Here is a 16,456-nt window from a genome sequence, read left to right on the forward strand (position 1 = left end):
TAATCATAATAATAATAATAATAATAATAATAATAATAATAATGGTTTTTTGATAACCATTTGCTGTTTTCAACCTTAGCAAGGTAGAATCTGGAACAGATGAATGAGCCTGTGAGGAAAAATCCCCTCTTAGCTCCTTCATCTGTTTCCACTTTTGGAGAGTTATAATTCAAGACGGAAGGATTTCTGACTTTCACAAGGCTGTATCACTAACAGAGGATGGAAAAGAGTAAAGCACTGTCAATGACATTGTTACCACAAAGGAACCTACCTTATTTTGTTCCCAGTTAAACTGCAGCATCAAAGCTACAGGTGCCACTGAGAGAGGAACCAGGATTACATAATACTGTAATAATAATAATAATAATAATAATAATAATAATAATAATAATAATAATAATAATAATAACAATGGTAATTATATTCACACTTGTTCACCATTCCTAGCTTTAGCAAGACAACATCAGGACCAAGTTAATAACCTCATTTGTTCCCATTCACTCTCCAGCTGTTATGCATAATACACTTTCCCCAGCAAAGCTCTACAGATCATTCTGTGGTTTCCCCTGAATGCTTCATGTACTCTAATGCAGCTTGGTGACAGTATGTCTCCCTTTTTACTGCAATATTCCAGTTTGTTCTATCCCATGCAAGCTTCTCATCCTCTTGAATGTTAAATCCCTAATAGCTTAAAACCTCTTTCACACCATCCTTTTATCTTCTCTAGCTTCCCCTTCCCCTTGATCCCTCAACTTCTGACGTATGTATCTTCATAGTCAGTCAATTTACTTACCTTCTCCGTAAGCCCAAACTATCTTGAAAATTCCTGGTTAGCTCTCTAAATCATACTCTATTTACACCTCTCTTTTACAGTGTCATTTCTGACACAATCAACCCACTGCACACATCAGTAGGAATTTCAATTCCAACACATCCATCTTTTTCTATTATTTTGCCCTCATGGCCTTAAGTCTTGTATCTATCTATACAAAACTGTCAAACATACCTATCTTTCTTAGAACAGGCAGTGACATCTTCCATGCACCTCTCAATTTACCCAGGATCTTTGTCCCCTCTCCTACCCTATGATCACATCAGCTTACATAGTTCAATCCACTGCAATGTCCATTCTCACATATCTAAAGCATATCACTTCTTGCAGGTCCTCCTTCCCATTTCAGACTTATTCTCTAACCATCATGGTTCATCTCCCAGCAACATCTCATCACCTTTTGTTCATGCACTTTCAACTTTCCCCTTTCATACACTTTCTCCAATCCTGTCATCAGCTTCTGGATTTTCTCTTGAGGGTCTCCCATCAGAGCTGTATGTCATCCACAAACAGCACCTTGTTCACCTTCCACACCCTGAACTCCAACTATACTATAAACCTGCCCCTCACCCTAAAACTCTTGACTTACCTCCCTCAACCACAACATCCAAATGCAGACTAAGCAACCATGGTAACATTCTACATCTTCGATGGGGACCCACCTCCATCGGGAACTACTCACCCTGCTTCCTTTCCACTCATAATGTATATATTGCATTTAATAACTTTCCATTTATCAAATATATTCATAACCCCTTCCAAAAAGCCTCTCTGTCAACCTCATCATATGCTTCTAGACCTATAAATGTCACTTACAATTCACTCTAAGTACTTTTCATGCAAATTCTTTCACGGCAAACACGGTCTACACATCCTCAACCCATGACGAGGCCACAATGCTCCTTCCCAGTCCGACGTTCTATGCATGCCACCACCTTCTCAATCATCACTCTTGTACACCTCATCAGGTACACTCGAAGATATTTAAATAGTATTTCCATAATTCAAGCATTCATTTTTGTCCCCCTTGCATTTATGTAAGGCCATTCACTCTTCAAGCACTTTGGCAATCCTTAGGCACCTCACCTCAGGCTAGATATAATGAATAACCTACCTAACCAATCAGTAACACTGTCACTCCAAAACTTCAGTATAGATGATCTCCTTTCCCTATGTCATGTTATCTCACACTTCACCAACATCACTCAAGCCAGCAAAAAGCACATCCCACAGGGACACAGAAAGAAATATAACCCAAACTTCTCCCCTGAGTTACACAACTCAAAACAAAGAAACCAGCTCAGGTAAAACCATTCACCAACAGAAATCAAATAACAGATCCAAACTCCTAAGTAACACCATCACTCAATGAAAGACAAACTGAAAACTGGCACTCCTTTCTGAACACAATGAACAAGACCCACAGCAACCAACTCTGGTGCACATAACAGAAGATCCACTTACCAAACCAATCCAGCCACCATTCATGAAGCATTCCTGACCCATTCCAATGACCAATGACATCTCTTCTCCTAAAGAACATTACATGTAAACATACTCATGAGACACCTCAAAAATGAACAAACCTACCTCGCCTCTAACCAAAAAGTTATGGAAATCCTAAATAAAATCCATCCAGAAACAACTGTCCATCCCACCTTAACTCCCAATGACACATTCAAAGCAACAGAAACTTAAATAAACTCTTCTGCTACAGGCCCTGACAACATGTGAGACTTACACATAAAACATTTATTTGCAATCCAAGCATTTGATGATACCTTCAACCACTCTTGGCTACACAACAAAATCCTGAATAGAAATGGAGAGAACAAGGAAAAGGGGGAACCCAAGGGAAGGGGTGGTGATGCTGTGAGAGATGCTTTGAAGTTTCAGGACCTAAACATGCAGGAGGGTGCAAGGGATAAAGGAACATGGTTTACAGGAGATGACATGCTGTCAATGGACTGAAACAGGGCATGTAAAGTGGTCAGGGAAACAACAGAAACATCTGTAGGGCTTGATTGTGGACAGAGGACTTTGGCTTTGGAGCATTATATATGACAACTAGAGAAAGAAAGTAAGTAAATGAAGCTATTTCTTCATCTGTTGCTGGTGCTATCTCACAAATGCTGGAAATGGCAAACATGCATAAAAAATTGTGGTTTCTGTCCATTACACATGACAGCAAAAGAATGAATATGAGCAGATGTGGCCTTTCTTTGTTCATTCCTGGTGCTACCTCGCTAACATGGGAAATGGCAATCAAGTATGAAAAATATATATATTCTCTGGGGATAGGGGAGAAAGAACACTGCCCATGTATTTCCTGCATGTTGTAGAAAGCACCTATGAGAAGGCTGGAAATCCTTCCCTCCAGTGTTACTTTCCAAAAGAAGGAAAAGAGCTAGGAGCTAAGCAAAGATTTTTTTTCCTCTAAGGCTCAATCATCTGTTCTTGATGCTACCTTGCTCACTTGGGAAATGGCAAACATGAATATATAATTTTCCATAAGACAGAACAGAGAAGGGGGCAAAGTGAGTATATTCCCACAAAGGCTCAGTCCTCCATTCTAAACGCTACCTTACTAATGTGGGAAATGGTGAATATGTATGAAAAAATATGTATGTGTGCGAGGTAGCACTAGGAAAAGACAACAAAGGCCCCAATCATTCACACTCAGTCTCTAGCTGTCATGTAATAATGCACCTAAACCACAGCTCCCTTTCCACATCCAGGCCCCACAGAACTTTCCATGGTTTACCCCAGATGCTTCACATGCCCTGGTTCAATCCATTGACAGCACATTGACCCTGGTATACCACATCGTTCCAATTCACTCTATTCCTTGCACGCCTTTCACCCTCCTGCATGTTCAGGCCCCGATCTCTCAAAATTTTTTTCACTCCATCTTTCCACCTCCAATTTGGTCTCCCACTTCTCGTTCCCTCCACCTCTGACACATATATCCTCTTGGTCAATCTTTCCTCACTCATTCTCTCAATGTGACCAAACCATTTCAAAGCACCCTCTTCTGCTCTCTCTACCACACTCTTTTTATTACCACACATCTCTCTTACCCTTTCATTACTTACTCGATCAAACCACCTCAAACCACATATTGTCTTCAAACATCTCATTTCCAGCACATCCACCCTCCTCCGCACAACTCTATCTATAGCCCATGCCTCACAAACATATACCATTGTTGGAACCACTATTCCTTCAAACATACCCATTTTTGCCATCTCCCGTGTTAGCGAGGTAGCGCAAGGGAACAGACGGGGAACGGCCCAACCCACCCACATACGTATGTATACATATATATATCCTAGCTAGGGTGTTACTGGGCTCTGCATACAAAAGGTTATGCAAATGAAAAGTCACCCTTGGTGAAGTTTCATTATTGACAGTACAGTTTCCAAATAGAAATTTCCATTTAGTGCAGCCTTTGGAAGCATAAACCTTTTGGAAGGTCCTGGGTAACACCAGGATTTTTTCACAGATATTGGTCCCATGGTAATTATCATATATTTATATTATACTCAGTCGCTGTCTCCCGCGTTAGTGAGGTAGTGCAAGGTTATTATATATAAAATAAATAAATAAAAACCCTGGCTGGTGGTGCCAGGCTCTGCATGCACCATGAGTGAAAAAATACTTTCAGCAAGTCTGTATTATTGAGAATATGGTTCATTAACGAACTTATCACTCATAAGAGTTCACATTTCCCTGCTACTGGAAGTAGTGCAACCTTGGGATACAGGAGCCTCTAAAAGAGGTCCTGGGTATCACCAAGACTTCTTTATAGAAATTGATCTTGGAGTAATTATATATAAATCTAAAAAAAAGAATATACATCCTAGGCCATGCCAAGCACCTAATTTATCAACCAACACTGAAGGGAGGATAATAATGATGATAATAATAATAATAATAATAATAATAATAATAATAATAATAATAATAATAATAATAATTATCCCTGGGGATAGGGGAGAAAGAATACTTCCCACATATTCCCTGCGTGTCGTAGAAAGCGACTTAAAGGGAAGGGAGCAGAGGGCTGGAAATCCTCCCCTCTCTCTCTCTCTCTCTTTTTTTTTTTCCAAAAGAAGGAACAGAGAAGGGGGCCAGGTGAGGATGTTCCCTCAGGGGCCCAGTCCTCTGTTCTTGGCGCTACCTTACTAATGCGGGAAATGGCGAATAGTTTGAAAGAAAGAAAGAATAATAATAATAATAATAATAATAATAATAAAAAGTTTTTATCGAGGATGTAAGGCATGTGTACGTGTAGGAAGAGAGGAAAGTGATTGGTTCTCAGTGAATGTAGGTTTGCGGCAGGGGTGTGTGATGTCTCCATGGTTGTTTAATTTGTTTATGGATGGGGTTGTTAGGGAGGTGAATGCAAGAGTTTTGGAAAGGGGGGCAAGTATGAAGTCTGTTGGGGATGAGAGAGCTTGGGAAGTGAGTCAGTTGTTGTTCGCTGATGATACAGCGCTGGTGGCTGATTCATGAGAAACTGCAGAAGCTGGTGACTGAGTTTGGTAAAGTGTGTGAAAGAAGAAAGTTAAGAGTAAATGTGAATAAGAGCAAGGTTATTAGGTACAGTAGGGTTGAGGGTCAAGTCAATTGGGAGGTGAGTTTGAATGGAGAAAAACTGGAGGAAGTGAAGTGTTTTAGATATCTGGGAGTGGATCTGGCAGCGGATGGAACCATGGAAGCGGAAGTGGATCATAGGGTGGGGGAGGGGGCGAAAATTCTGGGAGCCTTGAAGAATGTGTGGAAGTCGAGAACATTATCTCGGAAAGCAAAAATGGGTATGTTTGAAGGAATAGTGGTTCCAACAATGTTGTATGGTTGCGAGGCGTGGACTATGGATAGAGTTGTGCGCAGGAGGATGGATGTGCTGGAAATGAGATGTTTGAGGACAATGTGTGGTGTGAGGTGGTTTGATCGAGTAAGTAACGTAAGGGTAAGAGAGATGTGTGGAAATAAAAAGAGCGTGGTTGAGAGAGCAGAAGAGGGTGTTTTGAAATGGTTTGGTCACATGGAGAGAATGAGTGAGGAAAGATTGACCAAGAGGATATATGTGTCGGAGGTGGAGGGAACGAGGAGAAGAGGGAGACCAAATTGGAGGTGGAAAGATGGAGTGAAAAAGATTTTGTGTGATCGGGGCCTGAACATGCAGGAGGGTGAAAGGAGGGCAAAGAATAGAGTGAATTGGAGCGATGTGGTATACCGGGGTTGACGTGCTGTCAGTGGATTGAATCAAGGCATGTGTATGGGGGTGGGTTGGGCCATTTCTTTCGTCTGTTTCCTTGCGCTACCTCGCAAACGCGGGAGACAGCGACAAAAAAAAAAAAAAAAAAAAAAATAATAATAATAATAATAATAATAATAATAATAATAATAATAATAATAATAATATTTATTATACTTAGTCGCTGTCACCCGCATTAGCGAGGAAGCACAAGGAAACAGACGAAAGAATGGCCCAACCACCCATATACACATGTATATACATAAACGCCCACACACACACTTATACATACCTATACATTTCAACGTATACATATATATACATATATACAATTGTACATATTCATACTTACTGCCTTCATCCATTCCCGTTGCCACCCCGCCACACATGAAATGGCACCCCTCTCCCCCGCGTGCACATGAGGTAGCACTAGAAAAAGACAACAAAGGCCACATTCATTCACACTCAGTCTCTAGCTGTCATGTATAATGCACCAAAACCACAGTTCCCTTTCCACATCCAGGCCCCACAAAACTTTCCATGGTTTACCCCAGACGCTTCACATGCCCTAGTTCAAACCACTGATAGCATGTTGACCCCGGTATACAACATTGTTCCAATTCACTCTATTCCTTGCATGACCTTCACCCTCCTGTATGTTCAGGCCCCAATCACTCAAAATCTTTTTCACTCCATCCTTCCATCTCCAATTTCGTCTCCCACTTCTCCTCCTTCCCTCCACCTCTGATACATATATCCTCTTTGTCAATCTTCCCTCACTCATTCTCTCCATGTGACCAAACCATTTCAATACACCCTCTTGTGCTCTCTCAGCCACACTCTTTCTATTACCACACATCTCTCTTACCCTTTCCTTACTTAATCAAACCACTTCACACCACATATTGCCCTCAAACATTTAATTTCCAACACATCCATCCTCCTCCGCACAACCCTAATCTATAGCCCATGCCTCATAACCATATAACATTGTTGGAACAGCTATTCCTTCAAACAAACCCATTTTTGCTCTCCAAGATAACGTTCTTGCCTTCCACACATTCTTCAACACTCCCAGAAGCTTCGCCCCCTCCCCAGCCCTATGACTCACTTCAGCTTCCATGGTTCCATCTGCTGCTAAATCTACTCCCAGATATCTAAAACACTTAACTTCCTCCAGTTTTTCTCGATTCAAACTTACTTCCCAATTTATCTGTCCCTCAACCTTACTGAACATAATAACCTTGCTCTTACTTACATTTACTCTTAGCTTTCTTCTTTCACACACTTTACCAAACTCAGCCACCAACTTCTGCAGTTTCTCACCCAAATCGGCCACAAGCGCTGTATCATCAGCGAACAACAACTGACTCACTTCCCAAGCCCTCTCATCCACAACAGATGGCATACTTGCCCCATCTCCAAAACTCTTGAATTCAACTCCTTAACAACCTCATCCATAAACAAATTAAACAACCATGGAGACATCACACAAACCGACATTCACAGGGATCCAATCACTTTCCTCTCTTCCTACTCGTACACATGGCTTACATCCTTGATAAAAACTTTTCACTGCTTCTAGCAATTTACCTCCCACACCATATACTCTCAATATTATTATTATTATTATTATTATTATTTTTTCTTTTTTTTTTTATACTTTGTCGCTGTCTCCCGCGTTTGCGAGGTAGCGCAAGGAAACAGACGAAAGAAATGGCCCAACCCCCCCCCATACACATGTATATACATACGTCCACACACGCAAATATACATACCTACACAGCTTTCCATGGTTTACCCCAGACGCTTCACATGCCTTGATTCAATCCACTGACAGCACGTCAACCCCGGTATACCACATCGCTCCAATTCACTCTATTCCTTGCCCTCCTTTCACCCTCCTGCATGTTCAGGCCCCGATCACACAAAATCTTTTTCACTCCATCTTTCCACCTCCAATTTGGTCTCCCTCTTCTCCTTGCTCCCTCCACCTCCGACACATATATCCTCTTGGTCAATCTTTCCTCACTCATCCTCTCCATGTGCCCAAACCACTTCAAAACACCCTCTTCTGCTCTCTCAACCACGCTCTTTTTATTTCCACACATCTCTCTTACCCTTACGTTACTCACTCGATCAAACCACCTCACACCACACATTGTCCTCAAACATCTCATTTCCAGCACATCCATCCTCCTGCGCACAACTCTATCCATAGCCCACGCCTCGCAACCATACAAAATTGTTGGAACCACTATTCCTTCAAACATACCCATTTTTGCTTTCCGAGATAATGTTCTCGACTTCCACACATTCTTCAAGGCCCCCAGAATTTTCGCCCCCTCCCCCACCCTATGATCCACTTCCGCTTCCATGGTTCCATCCGCTGCCAGATCCACTCCCAGATATCTAAAACACTTCACTTCCTCCAGTTTTTCTCCGTTCAAACTCACCTCCCAATTGACTTGACCCTCAACCCTACTGTACCTAATAACCTTGCTCTTATTCACATTTACTCTTTACTTTCTTCTTCCACACACTTTACCAAACTCAGTCACCAGCTTCTGCAGTTTCTCACATGAATCAGCCACCAGCGCTGTATCATCAGCGAACAACAACTGACTCACTTCCCAAGCTCTCTCATCCCCAACAGACTTCATACTTGCCCCTCTTTCCAAAACTCTTGCATTTACCTCCCTAACAACCCCATCCATAAACAAATTAAACAACCATGGAGACATCACACACCCCTGCCGCAAACCTACATTCACTGAGAACCAATCACTTTCCTCTCTTCCTACACGTACACATGCCTTACATCCTCGATAAAAACTTTTCACTGCTTCTAACAACTTTCCTCCCACCCCATATATTCTTAATACCTTCCACAGAGCATCTCTATCAACTCTATCATATGCCTTCTCCAGATCCATAAATGCTACATACAAATCCATTTGCTTTTCTAAGTATTTCTCACATACATTCTTCAAAGCAAACACCTGATCCACACATCCTCTGCCACTTCTGAAACCACACTGCTCTTCCCCAATCTGATGCTCTGTACATGCCTTCACCTCTCAATCAATACCCTCCCATATAATTTACCAGGAATACTCAACAAACTTATACCTCCGTAATTTGAGCACTCACTCTTATCCCCTTTGCCTTTGTACAATGGCACTATGCACGCATTCCGCCAATCCTCAACCAGTCAACAATACAGTCACCCCCTTTTTTAATACATTCCACTGCAATACCATCCAAACCTGCTGCCTTGCCGGCTTTCATCTTCCGCAAAGCTTTCACTACCTCTTCTCTGTTTACCAAATCATTTTCCCTAACCCTCTCACTTTGCACACCACCTCGACCAAAACACCCTATATCTGCCACTCTATCATCAAACACATTCAACAAACCTTCAAAATACTCACTCCATCTCCTTCTCACATCACCACTACTTGTTATCACCTCCCCATTTGCGCCCTTCACTGAAGTTATTATTATCATTATTATTATTATTATTATTATTATTATTATTATTATTATTATTATCATTATTATTATTGTTATTATTATTATCATTATTATTATCATACTTAATCGCTGTCTCCCGCATTAGCAAGGTGGCGCAAGGAAACAGACGAAAGAATGGCCCAACCCACCCACATACGCATGTATATACATAAACGTCCACAACACCCACATATACATACCTATACATTTCAACATATACATACATATACATACACAGACATATACATATATGCACATGTACATATTCATACTTGCTGCCTTCATGTATTCCCATTGCCATCCCGCCACACATGAAACAGCACCCCTCTCTCTCTCTGCACAAGTAAGGTAGCACTAAGAAAAGACAACAAAGGCCACATTCATTCACACTCAGTCTCTAGCTGTCCTGTGTAATGCACCGAAACCACAGCTCCCTGTCCACATCCAGGCCCCACAAAACTTTCCATGGCTTACCACAGATGCTTCACATGCCCTGGTTCAATCCATTGACAGCACGTCGACCTTGGTATACCACATCGTTCCAATTCACTCTATTCTTTGCACGCCTTTCACCCTCCTGTATGTTCAGGCCCCAATCGCTCAAAATCTTTTTCATTCCATCCTTCCACCTCCAATTTGGTCTCCCACTTCTTATTCCCTCTACCTTTGACACATAAAAATGATAATAATAATAATAATAATAATAATAATAATAATAATAATAATAATAATAATGATAATAATTAAGAATAACAATAATGCAAATATTAACAATTTTAATTTCTGTAAATACCTGTCAGCTGTTTCCTGCCATAGAAAAGCAGTGTCAGGAAAAGGCCCCTGACCTTTGAGGAAAAGTCCTTAGTTCCTACCTATTCTCACTTTTGGGAGAGCAATAATATAATAAGGGAGGATTTCCACCTTTGAAGAGGATGTATCATGAGCAGACAGAATGGAGTACAGCATCACTGATGACCTTGCCCTAAAGGAACCCACTTTATGCCATTCCAATGTAGCTTGCAGCCTCAATGCAACAGGCACCCCATGAGGGGGCACCAAGTTACATAATAATATCAATGCTAATTATAACAGTAATAATAATAAGTGTAATAATTATTTTCTTTTAATAACTGTTTGCAGTTTCACACCCAAGCAAGACAGCATCAATAATATGCCGGAGCCTTTCAGGAAAATCCCTTCTTGGCTACTTCCTCAGCTCCCACTTTCAAAAAGTAATAATATAAAAAGAAAGGTATTCCAGCCTTTATAATCACCTTTTATGACATGTAAAGGATATGAGGGTCATATTCTTTCTCCCATCCCAAATTAAATAATAATACTATAATAACAATAATAATTTCTTTTGTTATAATAACAATAATGTTAATATACAACTACAGGTCCCCTTTTATATCTATGTCTCAGCTTGTGACCAACCCACTTGTGTCATTTAAGACTATGACACTAGAATTAGGGTACAGTGTAACAACTTGCAACAAACTGGGAAAATGTGACCTTTATATTTGTATGGTGTAAATGAATCTTTTCATAAAATATGTCTGCATATGTTGATGTATTTCTGTACCTATCCTGCATATCTCAATGTTACTGAAAATCCTATTTGATTTGTATGCCATTAACTGGCAAAATACATTTGTTTATATTCCCTGGTACCCTGTTATTCACCACATCCAAAGTAAAAGCAAGCATTTGAATATGTCTAAAAAAGAATGTTAAAGGTACTATGAAAAGAGCAGGATGTGCGGTTATGTTCAAGGCGCTTATGCAGTTTGCTGCTAGTCAGATAATCTTTGTCTGTACCAAAGTCAATAAGTTTCACTCACTCTTTCTCTTAATATTTTCACTGTTATAACTTCTATAAATTTTTTTTTTTTTTTGCTTTGTCGCTGTCTCCCGCGTTTGCGAGGTAGCGCAAGGAAACAGACGAAAGAAATGGCCCAACCCTCCCCCATACACATGTATATACATACGTCCACACACGCAAATATACACACCTACACAGCTTTCCATGGTTTACCCCAGACGCTTCACATGCCGATTCAATCCACTGACAGCACGTCAACCCTGGTATACCACATCGCTCCAATTCACTCTATTCCTTGCCCTCCTTTCACCCTCCTGCATGTTCAGGCCCCGATCACACAAAATCTTTTTCACTCCATCTTTCCACCTCCAATTTGGTCTCCCTCTTCTCCTCGTTCCCTCCACCTCCGACACATATATCCTCTCGGTCAATCTTTCCTCACTCATTCTCTCCATGTGCCCAAACCATTTCAAAACACCCTCTTCTGCTCTCCCAACCACGCTCTTTTTATTTCCACAAATCTCTCTTACCCTTACGTTACTTACTCGATCAAACCACCTCACACCACACATTGTCCTCAAACATCTCATTTCCAGCACATCCATCCTCCTGCGCACAACTCTATCCATAGCCCACGCCTCGCAACCATACAACATTGTTGGAACCACTATTCCTTCAAACATACCCATTTTTGCTTTCCGAGATAATGTTCTCGACTTCCACACATTCTTCAAGGCTCCCAGAATTTTCGCCCCCTCCCCCACCCTATGATCCACTTCCGCTTCCATGGTTCCATCATTCACATGTGAAGTATGTTAAAGCAAATACTATTCAATTCATATACCATCAACTGGTAAAAACACTCATATCCCACTTGTAGGCTGTAAGCTTGAGTAAACAAAAAAGTTTGTACTCATCTGCAGTCTCCAAATGCAGTTATCTTTCTTGTACCTGCTATTTTCTGTGTAATTAGAGAAATATTGAGGTTATATACCTCATCTTATGTTTAGTGTGGATGAGACTAGCTTATTTTGGAAAAGCATTTACTAACAAGGAAGAAGACTGCTCCAAGGTTTAAGGCCACTGAAGATCATTTGACACTTCTACCATTTTTCATACAAAAAAGCTTGGCCCTCTGTTGCAAGCCACACTCTAAAACTGAGCCACCACTTAAAATGCAAGCAGAACATGGGAGCACTGATACATCGTGTTGCTTGTTTCTATCAAATCAAGATGCGTGGGTACGTGAAATCTATACAAACGGTACAGCAACTGCACTTGAAACTTAAAAACTTGTGTATTTTGATATATGTTTACACCGTTTATGTTAACAATTTATCAATCTCTGAATTTTTCAAGACATACTTTTATACATACAGTACAGTATGTCATGTGTTACGTTAACCATTTATTAATCTCTTCATTTTCAAAACAAATTTTTACATACAGTACAGTATGCCATGTGTTACCCAAATGCATTAACCCCTTCCTTATTGAATCCCAAGTTCATTTTGGCTCAGCTTTTGTGTAAATAATTATCATCAGATAATTTGACTACTTATGACTATCATTATTCCCAGAAAACTCGTTTGGGGTTTCAGATATTTTTCTATCATTCTCAGCAGATGAAATTATAGAAGGTACCATTTCTCTCATTAGAAGGAACAACAAGCTCTTTTTTACATTTGCAGACTACTGCAACGGGAGGCATCTCTCAAAAGAACTGCAAACATCTACCTTATTTCTGCTGGCTTCTCAGTTTTTTCACCAAGGTATACTAAGCAATGATGAACATGATAGTGATGACTATGCACACACATATATGAAGATACCACTTCACATAATGAGGAGACACGATCTGAGTTGGATATTCCAGCATTTATTTACATAAGCAGGGGATAGCAAGGAAAGGCATCTCTTAAGAGGAAGTGTGCGTGTCTGGCTTATTTCTGTCTGCATTTGCCCAGTATGCTAAGCAAAGATGAAAAAACAGTGATGACTAAGCAGATACAATTCATGAAAATAGAAGAAAGTATAGCAGATGCTACAAAGTGCACTGGGGTGGACCAAAGTAAAGTTACCCTTACCTTTTGTTGCACCTAATCAACTTGTGAACATCAATTTATTTTCTACAGTTTCCTTGTTATAATATGTTGCAGTATTTCTACAGTTTCCTTGATACAGAAATAAACTTGTCAACTTGGGAGCCGAACAGGCACGCAAGTATGCAAAGCAAAGGCTGATGGCAGCATCACAAGATTACGGAAAAAATAATATTAACCTTTCACAAGTAATGAAATGATAGGATTCATGCATTTCTTTGACAAGCAGTAATTATACTTTATCATTTGCAATAACTCAGATCCACAGCAACAGTGCATTTCATTACGTACTATTTTCTAAAATAATAACATTTCAAACAACACATTAGGTTGTTGCTTTTTCTATGCATACACATTTCAAAACTAAATTAAAAACTGATAAGTTTTGGGAATTTGAAAAAATAAGGCTAAGGGGAGGGATCCAAGCTTAATATTATGTGGCAAAATAAAGTAAGAGCTTTATCAAGAGGATTTTCCAAAAGAAAACAGTCCACAGAACCAGGTGAGGATATTATCCTCTCAAGACTAAGTCAACTGTTTTTGATGCTGCTTTGCTCATGTGGGAAACAGTGAATATGTACGAAGCAAAAGAATTATTATAAACAAATCTGAACCAGGCCATGTGAAGTAGCCAGGGTAAACCAAGGAAAGGTCTGTATGGCCTGACTGTGAATTGGGAGCTGTATTTTTGGTGCATTACACAACAGCTAGAGAATGGATGCAAGAGAATGTGGCCTTTCTTCATGTTCCAAGCACTACCTCATTAATGTGGGAAATGGCAATCAAGTATTGAAAAAATAAATATCCATATATATAAAGAGGGAAATATCCCTGAGGATGGAGGAGAAAGAATACTGCCTAAATGTTCCCTTGTGTGTCACTGAAGGCGACTGAGAGAGGCAGGAGTTAGGGGCTGAAAATCCTCCCCTCCTGTATTACTTCAAAAAAAAAAAAAGGGGGGGGGGAATTAAGAAGAGCACAGAGGCTGTTTTCCTTTAATGTTAAGTCATTTATTTTTGATGCTACCTTTCCCATGCAGGAAAAGGTTAACATGCATGAAAAAATATGTAGAGCAAACGAGAGCTGGGATGAGAGAGTATGAAAAAATTTAGGGGTGAATAGGAAAATGTTTTGGAAGGAGGTTAATAGTGTGTGGAGGACAAGAGAATAAATGAGAGCATCAGTAAAGGGATCAAATGGGGAAGTGGTAACAGTTGAGGATGAAGTGAAGTTAAGATGAAGTAAGTATTCTGAAGATCTGTTGAATATGTTAGACGATATCATGGAAGAATATTGGGTGTCTGGATCATGAAGTATGTGATATGAGTCCCGCATTTGCGAGGTAGCGCAAGGAAACAGACGAAAGAATGGCCCAACCCACCCACATACACATGTATATACATACACGTCCACACACAGCACATATACATACCTATACATCTCAATGTATATATATATATATATATATATATATATACACACACAGACATATACATATATACACATGTACATAATTCATACAGTCTGCCTTTATTCATTCCCATCGACACCCCACCACACATGGAATAACAGTACCCCCCCCCCCTCATGTGTGCAAAATAGCGCTAGGAAAAGACAACAAAGGCCCCATTCGTTCACACTCAGTCTCCAGCTGTCATGTAATAATGCACCTAAACCACAGCTCCCTTTCCACATCCAGGCCCCACACAACTTTTCATGGTTTACCCCAGATGCTTCACATGCCCTGGTTCAATCCATTGACAGCACGTCGATCCCGGTATACCACATCGTTCCAATTCACTCTATTCCTTGCACGCCTTTCACCCTCCTGCATGATCAGACCCCGATCACTCAAAATCTTTTTCACTCCATCCTTCCACCTCCAATTTGGTCTCCCACTTCTCCTCATTCCCTCCACCTCTGACACATATATCCTCTTGGTCAATCTTTCCTCACTCATTCTTTCCATGTGACCAAACCATTTCAAAACACCCTCTTCTGCTCTCTCAACCACACTCTTTTTATTACCACACATCTCTCTTACCCTTACATTACTTACTCAATCAAACCACCTCACACCACATATTGTCCTCAAACATCTCATTTCCAGCACATCCACCCTCCTGCGCACAACTCTATCCATAGCCCACACCTCGCAACCATACAACATTGTTGGAACCACTATTCCTTCAAACATACCCATTTTTGCTTTCCGAGATAATGTTCTCGACTTCCACACATTCTTCAAGGCTCCCAGAATTTTCGCCCCCTTCCCCACCCTATGAGTGTGAACAAATGTGGCCTTTATTGTCCTTTCCTAGCGCTATCTCGCACACATGAGGGGGGAGGGGGTTGTTATTTCATGTGTGGCAAAGTGGCGATGGGAATGAATAAAGGCAGACAGTATGAATTATGTACATGTGTATATATGTATATGACTGTGTGTGTATATATATGTATACGTTGAGATATATAGGTATGTATATTTGCGTGTGTGGACGTGTATGTATATACATAAGTATGTGGGTGGGTTGGGCAATTCCTTCGTCTGTTTCCTTGCACTACCTTGCTAACGCGGGACACAGCGACAAAGCAAAATAAATAAATAGAATATATAATTACATATATTACATATATATAATGGTTAGGTCACATGGAGAGAATGAGTGAGGAAAGACTGACAAAGAGGATATGTGTCAGAGGTGGAGGGAATGAGGAGAAGTGGGAGACCAAATTGGAGGTGGAAGGATGGAGTGACAAAGATTTTGAGTGACTGGGGCCTGTACATACAGGAGGGTGAAAGGCGTGCAAGGAATAGAGTGAACTGTGGTATACCGGGGTTGACGTGCTGCCAATGGATTGAACCGGGGCATGAGAAGCGTCTGGGGTAAACCATGGAAAGTTTTAAGGGCCCTGGA

The sequence above is a fragment of the Panulirus ornatus genome, chromosome 22, assembly GCF_036320965.1.
Source record: "Panulirus ornatus isolate Po-2019 chromosome 22, ASM3632096v1, whole genome shotgun sequence".
Classification (NCBI taxonomy): domain Eukaryota; kingdom Metazoa; phylum Arthropoda; class Malacostraca; order Decapoda; family Palinuridae; genus Panulirus; species Panulirus ornatus.